Source organism: Saccopteryx leptura, chromosome 1 (assembly GCF_036850995.1).
Source record: "Saccopteryx leptura isolate mSacLep1 chromosome 1, mSacLep1_pri_phased_curated, whole genome shotgun sequence".
Taxonomy (NCBI): domain Eukaryota; kingdom Metazoa; phylum Chordata; class Mammalia; order Chiroptera; family Emballonuridae; genus Saccopteryx; species Saccopteryx leptura.
The window spans coordinates 134,840,420-134,855,713 of record NC_089503.1 but is presented as its reverse complement, the minus strand read 5'-3'; the positions used below and the strand labels follow the sequence as shown (position 1 = coordinate 134,855,713).

The 15,294-nt window shown below is 38.5% G+C and overlaps 1 protein-coding gene across 6 annotated transcripts in view; it reads left to right on the top strand.

Moving 5' to 3' along the window:
• The window catches only part of PDE4D (phosphodiesterase 4D), a 1,514,231-nt gene that overhangs the window by 728,378 nt on the left and 770,559 nt on the right, over positions 1 to 15,294 (top strand). The window lies entirely within an intron of this gene.

The window sequence follows — 15,294 nt, the reverse complement described above, 5'->3', positions numbered from 1 at the left end:
CCTTCAGTAAATACGTGATATCATTAAAGAAACAACTTAGTAGGAAAGTCCATATCAAAATTTTAAAAAGAAAGGCATGCAAAAGTTAATTGTGTTGAAGTCTTTCCTATAATTGTTATCATACACTATTTTACCTAAAGGTGGCTCTTAAGACAGCCACCTGTCTGTCTATAAACAGAACCAACAGCAGCACATCCTCAGCCTCAGCCACTTAAGCAGGCCCAATAAAGTGAAAGGGCATTTCAATAGTGCACCATCCTTGGCTGAAATATAATGAGTCAGATACCCTTCTGGGTGCTAGAGGAGAGAGAGGTCGGTGATCCAGTCCTAATAATTCATGTACTATTTACACATAATACAGACTTCGAACATAGGACTGTGCTTCTGCAAATGCTGCTTTTGATAACATTAGTGTTTTCTGTTATTCTATTAGATCTTTGTAATCAAATAATATTAGCCATGAATCTGAATTGATGTTGACATTTTTATTTTACATTTATCCAAATGAATTTTAATGCTTTTAAATTTTATTTTTTCTTCCATCCTGTGAATATGTTTTTCTTTTCTTTAAAAATATTTATTATTTTAAAAATATTTATTTGGGGGTTTTGTTTTTATCATCAAAGAAGGTGGTTTTCAAAGTTGACTGATAGGCAGAATTATTAGATAATTTCCTGGACTTCAATTCTGCTGGTTGTGATTCAGTAGTTGTGGGTTTGGGATCAGACTTCTATTTTAACAACTGTCCTGGAAAATATATATTATGATCGGTCTGTTTTGGGAAACTACTAATCAACCACTTCAGCCATCCCTTCATTGTTGTGTTAGATTCAGGTTTGATAAACATGAAGTATATATCTTAAAGTCTGTTTCTTAAAATGCTTATAACTCTGCATATGAGCGCAATGACTGCTCTCAGCATGATGTGGTCTCTATTAGTCCACATCTTTTAGGATCAGTTGTCTTATTTATTTTTTTTTGTATTTTTCTGAAGTTGGAAATGGGGAGGCAGTCAGACAGACTCCCGCATGCGCCCAACCGGGATCCACCCGGCATGCCCACCAGGGGGCGATGCTCTGCCCATCTGGGGCGTTGCTCCGTTGCAACCAGAGCCATTCTAGCACCTGAGGCAGAGGCCATGGAGCCATCCTCAGCACCCGGGCCAACTTTGCTCCAATGGAGCCTTGGCTGTGGGAGGGGAAGAGAGAGACAGAGAGGAAGGAGAGGGGGAGGGGTGGAGAAGCAGATGGGTGCTTCTCCTGTGTGCCCTGGTCGGGAATTGAACCCAGAACTCCTGCACACCAGGCTGACGCTCTACCATGGAGCCAACCATACAGGGCCTTATTATTATTTTTTTTAATGAATATACCTACCCACCTTTCTAGTCCATTATGTATCATTTGTACCTATAAATATATGCTGAAAGATCTTATCAAAGGTCTTCATGAAAACCAGATTCCACATGACACAAATATTTATTTCCCTGACCTATTAGCATAGTTATCTTCTCTGGAAAGAAAATCATATAAATTTTAAATAATTTATTTGACTCTTGCATGTTACTACCTGGCTCAAAAGAGGTTCATGTTTCATTGCTTAAATAATTTAATCAAGATTTACCAAAGATTAGCAGGGAAGATACCAGTCTCTAATTTTAGGAAACCCTCTTCTGTTCTGTCTTTTGACTATAAGGCTCTAAAACATTTCTGCGGGTTTCTAGTACCTCTGCCTCTCTCTGTGATTTCTAATCTTTCCAAAGCAGGTGTTCTTTATCTTTGAAGAATGGGTAGGATGGCATTGTACTGGACACCCAGAATGGTAGGAAAGCAGAAAGCATATGAACTCTTGCAGAGCATATATACTTGGCCTCACTTATTAATGAGTGTATGCTGATTTGACATAAAACTGTTCCTGATGACTTCTTTCTCTTCATTCAAATACTGCCACAATCTAACTAATAAAGTATTAGGTGACTGTCTTAGGAACAGTTAATTTTATTCTTTAAGGGGGATCTCTGTAGTCATCTATTTATTACATCACCATCATTTTCAGGTAAGGGAACCGAGAGAGTAGAGGACTTGCCTCAGGCCCTAGGACAAGGAGTAGAAGAGTCAGGACGAGATTCCTGGTCAAGTGCTCTCTCAATCACACAAAACTACCTAAAGATGCTGCAGTGACACTATGTGAGAGCAAACTCCAGTGAGTTAAAAAATTCAGTCCTTATCTAGGCCAATAATTTTGCCCAAGGGAAAAATTCTACAAAATAGTATTAGAGTCCTGATCAGCCATTGAGAAACTCAACACAATGTGTAAAAGAAGGACTAGGCAAGAAGGTTGAATGCTCAGCACAATCTATCTCTATTATAGGAAAAGCAATTTAAAACATATTTTACTGAGTAATGCCAGACCATTACTGAAAAAAAAGTTAATGCATTTTCCTTCAAAAAGCCTTCTTTAATGTGTAGGTATTGTCATATGAGAGACATTCCTGGGAAGTGCTTGGTCAACTAAAATTGTTAAAAAGCTAAAAATTGAACATTGACTTGGAAGCAAAGTGAAATATATCTTCCCACTTCTGTGAATTTTAACGGTAACCGTTGATGTGCTTAATTTCTTCTAAAAATGGGAGATATTCTTGAAAGGGAAAAAGGCTTTGACAGCTAGTACCAGGAAATTGATGGCAACATAAGGCTGTTTGAGGGAAAAAAATGTGTAAACTCAAAGACTGTTGGTGGGAATGTAAATTGAATCAGTCACTTTGAAGAACAATTTGCCAATTTTTATTAAAATGAAAACGCTTATATCTTATTTAACAACCTACTTTTGCATATTTATTATAAAAACAATTCTCGAAGTATGTGCACAAAGAGAATTTGCAAGGCTCTGCTTTGGATGTAATAGTGAACCCCAGGACATCTGATACCCGGTGATAGAACAATGGTTAACTGAACTGAGGGACAGCCACACTACAGAGTACTGTGCATCAGCTAACAACAGGGGAGATTTTGTTGAGTGTAAAAAGCAGATTCTTGAGTGATCAGAATGATCAACTGTAACACCATGTTTTATAAGAAGCCTCAGAAAATGGTAATATGTGTTTCTATAGGCACATACTGGTTTATGAAATTACATGAAGGTTTAGAATTTTGCTGTCCAGTATGATGTCCACTGGCCACAGAAAGTTATTTAAACTTTAATAAAAATAATATAAATAAAATTCTAGTTCCTGAGTTACACTAGCCATGTTTGGCTAGTGGCTACTGCCATCACACAGAGATCTAGAAAGATAAAGGTAACTGACAGTAGGGTTAGCTGTGGGGGGTGGGGGGACAGGTTTGGGGATGGTGGTCTGTAGGAACTGCCGACTTCAGGATGACTTTTAAAACTGTAAACATTTTTTTTACAGTGAGAGTGTATTTTATATTTTCCAGTTAATTTAGAAATAATGCATTTATAAAATTGAAAGCATACCTTGAAATAGGATTTCTAAAACATTTCAAGCTTTTAGTGAGTTAATTGATTTAAACACACTGTCCTTTCAGCCTGTTAACTCTCTAAAAGCACACAAAAATAGCTAAACCACTGTACAAATAATTTTCTCCCTTCTTCCCTTCCTTAAAAAAGTGTCTACTGAACACTTGCTATAGTCCAGGCCTTTAATGTACAAGGATCATGAAGCAATTGGTGCATAGACTGAAGTATGTTCACTAACACATGGCTGTTAGAAGAGGATTTCTTTTTCATATATTATTTTTCCTCTGTGACCAATTAAATAATTACTGGTTGGCTTTATACAATGCTTATATATCATATTTCCCCATGTATAAAATGCACCCTTTTTTGAAAAATTTGGGGTCTAAAAACTGGGTGCATCTTACACAGTGGTTGTAGATTTTTTAACTTTCATTTCCCGCTTTTTTTGCGTAGATGAGGAGTTGCATGAGTTTTATGATGAATAAAACTTGAGTTCAATAATTTTATGTAATACATTTTTTTAAATTTTGGGTCCCAAAATTAAGGTGCATCTTATACATAGAGCATCTTATACATGAAGAAAAACTGGTAATTACAGAATAAAAATGGTGGTTATTGGACTAGCTAGAATATATATTTTTATATTAGTGCAAAAGATTTCTGTATTTATTGTACTAGAGCTGAAAAATAATGGTTTGGGGGAAATGCAGATTAGCATACAGAATTTAGCAATCCTTTGAGCACCTCCAAGCCAACATCACATCATTGAAAACAAGACAGAAAAACGTACCTGCTTATACAGTTATATACACGGACTTACTACGGAACTATAAACTTTAGGTTTATAATTGTAGCTGGCAATTTATTTTCTGAAGTTTAATATCTTTAGACAATGATTCCTCCTAAGCAGGTGCATCAAGCTGATGGAAGCACAAATGCTTACTTGATTAATGTTTTAGATAACAGCAAGACCAATAGCATGGTGGCAAATCTTGATGACGAGTGTTTTGATAATGCTTCATACACAGTAGACTAGACTGAAAGTCCTAGCTACCATGAACACAGAGTGAACCTTGTGTCCCCAGATACACAAGATCAACATTCTCATTAAAGCCATAGCAACTAGCACATAGTATTTGTCCAATTAAGTACTTTTAGATTAGTTAAATTATATCCTGGAAACAGTCTATACATCTTAAATAAAGTTTGCTTTTCAAGGTCAATTAATGATCTAGAAATCGGCAAAGAATTTTATGACACTTGCAAAAAAGTTTGTGTTCCAACTTACATTAATTTTTTTGCCTCATCTTAAAAGTGTGAATATAATGTAGCAAAATTTACTGTTAGAACCAAATCTCTTAGAGGATATGTGCTCATTTGAAAAAAAGATTTATTATATTGTTATTCAGTTAAAAATCCATGACAGCAACCAATTTAAGCACTATAAAAATGGCTGAATATAAATTTGATATAGGATCATCTGGGTAAAAGTCAACTGCATTCATTTGTTAGACTTCAATAGCATTAATCTCTACTTATTCTAGCACCTAGGTACATATGGACTGATCCATGACCAATATGAACATTGCCTGAGAGCTTTGGGAATCCAAAATCTCAAGCCTTACCCCAGACCTACTAAATCAGAATCTGTATTTGGCATAGTTACCAGTTGATTTATAGGTACCTTAAAGCTACACTTGTGTAGCTTTCAGTTGCCTTGGCACATCTCACCAACAGTGCCATTTAGACCACTATTTCTGTGGCCCCTTTGCCTGTTCACAGCTTTTCAACTGGCAGGGCACCTACCAAGTTGTCATTTAGACTCACAGCCCCAGCTCTCTCAGAGCCTCTGCTAAAGTTATGGCTTTACTAAGGGGAGATACACCAGTTGAAGAGGAGGGTGGAATTATCCTCAGCGCAGGAGCTTGATAATAGAGTCTGGTACGAGGGCAGCCCCCTGACTACTCATGGTTAAGTGGGAAGCATTTCTGTTTCACTACAGTTCAGTAGAAAATAAAAACAAACATACCAGAATCCCAAGAAATTTCATAGTATTTATCATCTATGGTCAAGGAGATGTTTGTGTAAAGCTGAGGTAAGGGATCCTGGAAACACCCATTTCTGGACATGCTAGAAGATGAAGGTAGATTCAGGACCAAGCAAGTCTGCTTTCATAAATCACATAAGCCTATCAAGACTGAGAGACCCTCATCTAAGGAAACCTGTTTAACTGTATTAGACCCAGCCCACATTTTTGTTAAAATCACAAAATGCATTTCTTTTTATTCATGCAACACATTGAAATTGGGTATTCTTTGGTGGGCAGTCTTTATGAAATGTGAGTACAGAGGTTATTGCCTACAAGGTAAGTTAAGCCTTAAAGTTCTAGAATATCTGACCTCTTATGTAACAGTGAATATACCTATCTCTGCAGTTTCACTATTTTAGAAGTAAAACAATGCTTTGATTTCAAATATTAAATTAACTTAGGCATTGCTCTCCCACTCTGTCTACTGAGCCGTGACTCAGATGTCAGAACAAGTTTTTTTAAACTAATTTAAAAAGGAATTTTTATCACTTTTAAAGACATATCATTAGTAAGGCACGTAGTTAGTGCAGCATCCTCTAATTTTCCATTTTCAATTTCTTAAAATTAAATATATCTTTTCCATTTCTAAAGCATTGTCTGTGGAACATAATTTCACTACATGTATCTATAAGAGACCACATTGCCTCACGATGCATTTGATAATAACTTTTCTTAAATAGCAACTTAAACTTGCAAAGACAGCATCTGCTTTTTTTTCCCACTGCACCATCACAGGTTATGCATGTTTTTCTTTTTTTTTAAGTTAAAAACCTTAGTAAAGTTGTAGAACATTTTACTATAAAACTGAGTTCCAGAGAAGTTGAATAAACTTCCACTTCCAGGTGACTTAGCTAGTTAATTATAGAATTGGGGATAAAACTCTGGTTTCAGTAATGCCTTTTGTCAAGCTCCCCTCGGAAGGTTCCTAATAGTTAGGCATGAAAAGTGTTATCCCTAAAAGTATGATCTGCTTATGAGGAGTCATTGTCTAAATATATTTAACTTTAAAAAACAAATTGCCAGGTACAATTATAAACCTCTGAATTATGGACACTTTCAGTGAAATGGACTATGTTGTCTCATAAAACCATATCCAAAACCAGAATGACTGAAACAGATGTTCTGTGTCAGAATCAGAGGGAGGTTTTCCAGTTAGGTTATGCTAATTTGGGAGACTCTAAACATCCTTTCCTGGGAGGTGGGGGGTGAATGCAGAGCCTGAAAAAGAGAGACAAGCAAATGTGTTCCTTGGCGTGGAGTTCTGAATAGTTCACTATCGTGTTCCATTCTTGTGAGCTTAGGATACATGTTTAATGTTGCTCATTTGCATGTCTATTATGTTGACAAAAACAGCAAAAGAATCTGAAGGTGTACCTCAGTCCCTTTGTGCATTCAGTGGACAGTGTTTGTAATGCAATGAAAAAATATTTAAGGGAATTTGTAGAGCTTTTGGTTATGAAGAAATATATCTGAGATTCTCAAAAATACCATTCCTAATGGGCATTGATTGGGGTTTGGATATATTTTCACTTCAAAAACTGTTTGTAAAGCCAGTAGCCAGGGCTACCATCACAGCAGCCTGGCCCATGGAGGTTCGCATTGGATTTGGACAGTCAGTAAAGAAACAACGGAGCCAAAAACTGATGGGCCATCATCTTTAGTCCTAGCTTGCACCCGGCGGGCAAGTAAAAACACACACTGGGCTCCAAAACCCACTCACATTCAGTGCTCACAAAGCTACTGACTTATCCGAGTTTCCTAGAATCAAAGGTTTCTAGCTCACCAGACTTTATTCACCTCTGTTCCCCATCTCCTTCCTTCTCCCTGCACAAACTCTGCACAAACTGGCTTCTCACTCAACACTCCGCCATCTTGGCTGCTTTTCCTGGCCTCCTCCACGTGGCCTTTCTCTGCTCTCCTCTCTGCTCTCTCCTCTCTAATGCTAATCTCAGGAACTAAGAGAGCAAGCTCCCATTCTGCCCCCATTTTATAGTGTAGAAATAAAAACCTTTAATCCAATATACAAAATAGGGAAGTCTCTAATACAGCGGTTCTCAACCTGTGGGTTGCGACCCCTGCGGGGGTCGAACAACCAAAACACATGGCTCTCTGCAATACAAAGTCACTTATCAGAAACATAATGGCATTGCACCACCCCACATCAAAAAGGGTGGGAAAGGCTTAGTCCTAAAACCAAGCCCCAGGCTACAAGGATCCTGCCTGTCCACAGCCTGCCCCCAACACACATTAACATCACCTGGGCAATGGCTTCCACGTGGGCAGCGCCATCTTTAACAAAGTGAGCATAATATATTTTATCTGCCCAACACTGTTGTAACAGATTCTTTATTTTCAGAGAAAGAAGGGGGTGGAGGGAGAGAGAAATAAGCATCAACTTGTTATTCCACTTAATTGTGCCTCCACTGAATTGCTTCTCATACATGCCCTAACTGGGGCTCAAACTAGCAACCTCAGGGTTGAGCCAGAGATCCTGGGATCTAACCACCAACCTTGGGGCTCCAGGACAATGCTCTATCCACTGCCCCACCAGCCAGGGCTGTAACAAGTATTTTGAAGTGAGATTAGATTTGAACATATAAAGTTATGTGAATTCATTTTGCTAAGAGTACCTTTATTAACTTCCTTAACTTTTATTTTTTTAATGACAAAAGCAGTCTAGTGTCGTGGTTGTGTGCATAGGTTCTAGACTTGGACTGTCTGGCTCAAAATTCCAACTCTGTCACCTACTGGAATTTATTTAACTTTTGTGCCTCAGTTTTCTCAATTTTAAAATCCCTACAGATATAGTAGCGTACAGGGGTTATCACCAATCTCAGCGCTTGCCTCATCTTCCCACTGAAAATAGACCTAGAAATATAGACTATTTTATGTTAAAACATCAGTAGCCATCACAACCCATTGTCTTTATTGAAGTTTGGTTAATATATAGAGAAGGCATTTTAGTGTATTATTTTAGCAAAGTAATCAAGAGGAGTTTTGTTCTAGTATTGGAAGCTTTTTTAAGTGAATGTATCAGAACGGAAGGAAAGATTCTGACGTAAGTTGTATTGCAGTTCCCCCCCCCCCCAGAAATAAAATAAACAAACTGTGTTAATGTTTCTGGTATAGGTTGTACACTATAAAATGTTAACCTTTCTTTTAAATGAAATGTTGACTTATACTTTCAATAGAGATATCTCTGACATTTTGTTTTAATCTAGAAAAATCTTTACTTAACTAGATTTAATCTTGAAAAACCTCATTCAATCTTTTTATTAAAACATATTGAGCTTAGGAGAACATATTGTATGCACAAAATGTAGCTCTAGTATAAATCAAGACCAATACACTTCTTTAGTTCAAAATCCTAGATATGTTTTCTATGTTAGCAGCCTTTTGATGATAAAGTAGGTGAATAACACTTGGAATATGTAATTGATTATGTTAAGAAATGTTTAATCTGCCTGACTGGGTGGTGGTGCAGTGGATAGAGCGTCGGACTGGGATGCAGAGGACCCAGGTTCGAGACCCTGAGGTCGCCAGCTTGAGCGTGGGCTCATCTGGTTTGAGCAAAGCTCACCAGCTTGGACCCAAGGTCGCTGGCTTGAGCAAGGGGTTACTCGGTCTGCTGAAGGCCCATGGTCAAGGCACATATGAGAAAGCAATCAATGAACAACTAAAACGTTGCAACAAAAAAACTGATGGTTGATGCTTCTCATCTCTCTCCATTCCTGTCTGTCTGTCCCTATCTATCCCTCTCTCTGACTCTCTCTCTGTCACTCTAAAAAAAAAAAAAATTAAAAAAAGAAATGTCTAATCTGTTTTTGACTTCCCTATTGACTTGAATGCTCATGTACAGCCAATGAACAAATCCTTCTAATTCTTGTATCATTAGTCCCTTTCTTTCCATTTCCACACAAATTTGTATTGAAATGGAACTGTTGAAAGAAACAGCCCTAAAACTCATCATTCTCCAAATTATAGTACATGCTGCCATCAAATTAATCTTATTTAAAACTCTTCCTATTTTATTTAACCTACATCACAATATATATTAGTGATTTTTTCATAGGAATGAGTCTAAAAATTTCAACATCTCTTACCTCCCCAAGACTATCTACCTCCACCAAATTGATTATTTTCCTTCCACATGTACCTTCTTTCAAGGCCTAATTCAAGTCCTGCTTCTTCTTTGAATTATTTTACATTGAGATATATATATATATATATATATATATATATATATATATATATATATATATATATATATATTTGTTACTCCTCTTAAACCTTCATGAGGCACTGATTGTTTCTGATATTAATTTTATATTTAGCATTTCCTTTCTTTTTTTTTAAGATTTTATTTATTGATTTTAGAGAGAGGTGAGAGAGAGAAAGGGGTGGGGGTGGAATAGGAAACATCAAATTAGTAGTTACTTCTCCTATGTGCCCTGACTGGGAAAGCCTGAGATTTTGAACCTATGACCTCAGCATTCCAGGTAAACACTCTATTCACTGTGCCACCACAGGTCAGGCTCATTTATTTTCTTTGTTGGAGGATTATATACATCTTTTCAAGCACATAGACTTACTGTGTTTAATCTCTGCCAACCAGCCTACCTAATAAATGTTCAATAATGATGATGATTTGAAAAGCCCTGTTTACTTTGTTTAGATGTGCTTTGAGTCATAGGGATAACATAATTTTATCATCAGAATTTATAATGATATAAATTCAAAATGAAAAATAATCACAATAAAAATTTTAATTAAATAATGTTAGGATATATTATTTTGCAAAGTGAAAGCCACCATGGAGTTTAATTAAACACCTCCATATCAAAGGACTACAACTATGTAAATGAAAAAAAAAAACACTCAGGAATTCCACCTCAGATTGCCCTTCCCTGAATACCACCATGCCTTTGTAAAAAGTTCATGACTTGGCAGGCTTCATAGGTTGTCACAGTGTATGTCCCAAGTGGAGCCAAGGACAGACTTTAATGTTAACTTGACCAAGACCTCAGGGCACTCAGATTTCTCCTATTTTCCATAGACATATCTATCATCAATTTTAAATTTTGGATCAGCTATCCTTTGGGGGTGGTTTGGTATAGAGTTGAAATAAAAAGCCTTGGAACTCCATTGGCAATCAAATCTGAGCTCTGCGTTGTTGTACCACATGTCCTTGGGCAAGTTATTTAACCTTCTTAAGTCTTCGTCAATAAAATAGTGGTAATGCAGTAACACCGTGAGAATTATTGCAAGGATGAAATGAAATAAAATGAAGAACTCTTGTTACATAGTTGATATCTACTAAGTGTGAATTTTGGAAAATTCCTTATTTCAGCTAGTTGCAGGTTTCATTTATTGGGTGTTCACTCTGTACCAGGCACTCTTCTAAACACTTTATAGCAAGGGTATTAACACATATAATCCTTGTAGTATTCTTATATAAGAGCTATTACTATTTTCATTCTATTTAAGAGATGAGAAACTATGCCACAGACAAGCAAAGTAGCACAGCTAGAAAGTATCATAGCTGGAGATCAAAACAAGCTCTTGGGTTCCAAACACATCCTGCTAACTATTCGACAACATAACCCCCGCTACTATCACAGCATTTCCATTGACCACATCCTATCAACAATTTAAAAAGCAGCTTCATTTTAACATACTATTTACCTAATTAAAACATAGTTGAAAGAAGCATAAAATGCATTCTATAGTCAAGTATAAATCATCTTTAATTTATCAGTTCTTTCAAATTAGCTGCACCATGGCTCCCTTTCAATTATGGGAAATCCAGCCTTTCTTGTCCACACCCAGACAAGGGCATGCTTTTCAATCTTTGTACCAGAACCTATGCAAATCTTATTTCTTATTTGTTTTGCTGCCTATAAACAATTAAATAAATGTTTTCAAGGATTCTGAATAATCTATAAAAGCGAAATTTGGATATCCATAGAAAGGTCTTTAGGAAAACGTCTATGAAGTTACGAGATGTTATCTGCTGTTCTAGGCATGAGTGACATTATCAAAACATTACACCCATTTTTACATTTCCACTTGTTTAAACCTAAGGTCTTGCTTGGCTGTCACTTAAAGTACCGTGTTTTTCATAAAAGTTCCTGGCAGCTAATGTTAAAGATATTTTAAATAAAGAGAAAAGGCAAGATGTGTATGTAGTGCTTTTCTTGGAACAGTTTTTCTGACACTGCACTATTACAAAGAAAATTGCCAGTCTATCCCAACCTCGCCTACCTTTGGTTATATTCAGGACTTCACAATTCGTGCCTCCTAAAGCAGTGATTCTCAAGCCTGATTTTGAAACACTGCAGGGTGTTTCAATTTATGTCAAGGGGTGACCAAGAATTCTCAAAACAGAATTAATTTTACTTTCAAAAAGCAGCATGCATACAATATATCATTTGCGGGATTCAAGCAGATAATTGTAGAGATAAGGAAATTAAACAAATAGCAATAGGATATGGGGTCCTGCAAAGAGTCAGCCAATTCTCCTCTATAATGGAATCCTTTAACATGTACCAGAGCAGTGGGAGGTTTGCAGAATGCTCTTGTTCAGTTTTAGTCTGTTTAGCCACAATCTTCCATGAATTTTTAATAGAATATTGTTATATCTTCTGTTTTAATTTAGTTGTGACTGTCACTAAAGTGTCCAATCTCTCTGAGCCTCTACATGACATGCTATGTATGAAAACACAAGCTTGTGTAAATAGTTCTCTTCAGAGAAGGTCACTGAAAGCAAGAACTAGACTCTAGAATCTCCCGAATGCAATGAATGTCCCAGTATATGGCCCATATCATGCTCAATCACATAAACTCTTTTATTGTGTCACTGAGAATCACCTTTTTCTATTAATGCCAGACATTTAAGCATCTCCAGCTTCCAGGCTCTCATTTGGGTTCTTCAGCTATAATTTGTCTTGTCAATTGTTTTGTTCTTTATCTACCCTACCAGGTTATAAACTACCACAGGACAGGGACAACATCAAGCTATTCAGAGCATTCAGTATAGTGCCTAATCCAAAATAAATGCCTACAGATGTTCGTTGAATGGAACTAAGTCTTTAGAAAGTGAGAAGCATCAACTTGTGTTATATCACTTTAGTTGTTAATTCATTGCTTCTCATATGTGCCTTGACCAGGGGCCTCAAGCCAAGCCAGGGACCCCCCTTGCTCAAGCCAGAGACCTTGGGCTCAAGCCAGTGACCCTGCACTCAAGCTAGCAACCCTGTGCTCAAGCCAGGTGAGCTTGTGCTCAAGCTGGCACCTCGGTTTTGAACCTGGGACCACAGCATCCCAGGTTGATGCTTTATCCACAGAATCACCACCTGGCCAGGTTGGCATGCATTTTTATGCATTTTTCCCCTTACCTGATCCTTCCTCACTTCAGACTTGAGTCCACTTCAGTATTCCCTCATCACGCATGCATACCATTTTCACTGTATTTTTCTGAACCTGATAATATTACTTTTTTTTTAGGTGTTCTGATGTCTTTTCCTGAGCATTGTCCAGCCCTTTTCATTAACTCATAACATTGCAAGCAGGAAAGCATTACATTCCTGGTTTGCACATCTCCCGATGTAGTTGTCAGTCCCTCTGCCCACCTTTAAAGAAATTGGCTACTTCTTTTAAGGACTATCCCTATATTCTAAGGGACCTAGCCACTTCATGTTGCACATGTGTTGAAATCCTTTGTACTGGTGAAAATTCTTTGTGAATAAGAATAATCCCATCCTGAGTTGTTAAAATTTTAGTATTTCTTTAGATTTGTGTGTGTGTGTGTGTGTGTATTTTTCTGAAGCTGGAAACGGAGAGAGACAGTCAGATAGACTCCCGCATGTGCCCCACTGGGATCCACCCGGCACGCCCACCAGGGGCGAAGCTCTGCCCACCAGGGAGTGATGCTCTGCCCCTCTGGGGCATCGCTCTGCCACGACCAGAGCCACTCTAGCGCCTGGGGCAGAGGCCAAGGAGCCATCCCCAGCGCCCAGGCCATCTTTGCTCCAAAGGAGCCTTGGCTGTGGGAGGGGAAGAGAGAGACAGAGAGGAAGGAGGGGGGGTGTGGAGAAGCAAATGGGCGCTTCTCCTATGTGCCCTGGCCAGGAATCGAACCCGGGTCCCCCGCACGCCAGGCTGAAGCTCTACCGTTGAGCCAACCGGCCAGGGCCTCTTTAGATTTTCTGATTAAGTCATGGCACGTGTCTTATTAAATTATTATAGGTACATCAAGAGGAGACTGTGCTTCAGAATCTCAGAGTATCCTTTTCTGTAACATTTGAAAGGCAAATAATTAAAAACTTCAGGTGGAGCAACCAGGGAGGGGAGATACGAAAATCTTTTATGATTGATTTAATAGTAATCATAGGACACTCCCCTCCCCCCAAAACGAATCAGACTATTCCATTCTTGTTTATCTGGATGTATTTTGTAACTATTTTAATTATTTTGCTTTTAAAAAATGAAAAATACAGGCCCTGGCCGGTTGGCTCATTGGTACAACATCGGCCCGGTGCGTGGAAGTCCTGGGTTCGATTCCTAGCCAGGGCACACAGGAGAAGTGCCTATCTGCTGCTCCACCCCTTCCTCTCTCGCTTCTCTATCTCTCTCTCTCTCTTCCCCTCCTGCAACCATGGCTCAATTACAGTGAGTTGGCCCTAGGCGCTGAGGATAGCTCCATGACCTCCACCTCAGGTGCTAGAATGGCTCTGGTTGCAACGGAACAACGCCCCAGATGGGCAAAGCATTGCCCCCTAGTGGGCATGCCGGGTGGATCCCAGTCAGGAACATGCAGGAATCTGTCTCTCTGCCTCCTTGCTTCACGTTTCAGAAAAATGCATTATATATATATATATATATATATAATATTTTATATATATATAAAAATATATATATATATTTGTATGTCTTGAGAAATGTGATTTGATTTTTTTAAAGTGGGGCTGGAATAGAGAGACAGATTCCCACATGAGCCCCCACCAAGATCCACCCAGCAACCCCTGTCTGGGACTGATGCTCAGACCAACAGAGCTATCCTCAGCACCCAGGTGGCCGCTGGAACTAATGGAGTCACTGGCTGTGAGAAGAGAAGAGGAGCAAAGGGGGAGAGGAAATTGAGAAGTAAATGATGGCTTCTCATGTGTGCCCTGACCGGGACTGAACTAGGGGGGACTTCAGTAAGCACTAGCTAACCGGCCAGGGCCTGATTTTAATTCTTAACTGTCTATAGCATCACTAGGCTGCTGGGGCATCTCTATTCAAAGGTTTGGGTTCCCTTCCAATCCAGTTATAATGTTTGCACATCCAGTGTCTAATATAACTTATAATAAAAGATTTAACAGGCTTTATCACTCAATTACTTGAATTGTTGTGACGTTGAAAAAAATTTTCCCAATAGCAAACTAAATAAGCAGAAAATAATTTCTTCTCTTATTTTATTTTATTATTATTATTTTTTTTTGTATTTTTCTAAGGCTGGAAACGGGGAGAGACAGTCAGACAGACTCCCGCATGCGCCCGACCGGGATCCACCCAGCACGCCCACCAGGGGCGATGCTCTGGTCCTGGGCGTAGCTATGTTGCGACTAGAGCCACTCTAGCGCCTGAGGCAGAGGCCACAGAGCCATCCCCAGCGCTGGGGCCATCTTTGTTCCAATGGAGCCTTAGCTGTGGGAGGGGAAGAGAGAGACAGAGAGGAAGGAGAGGGG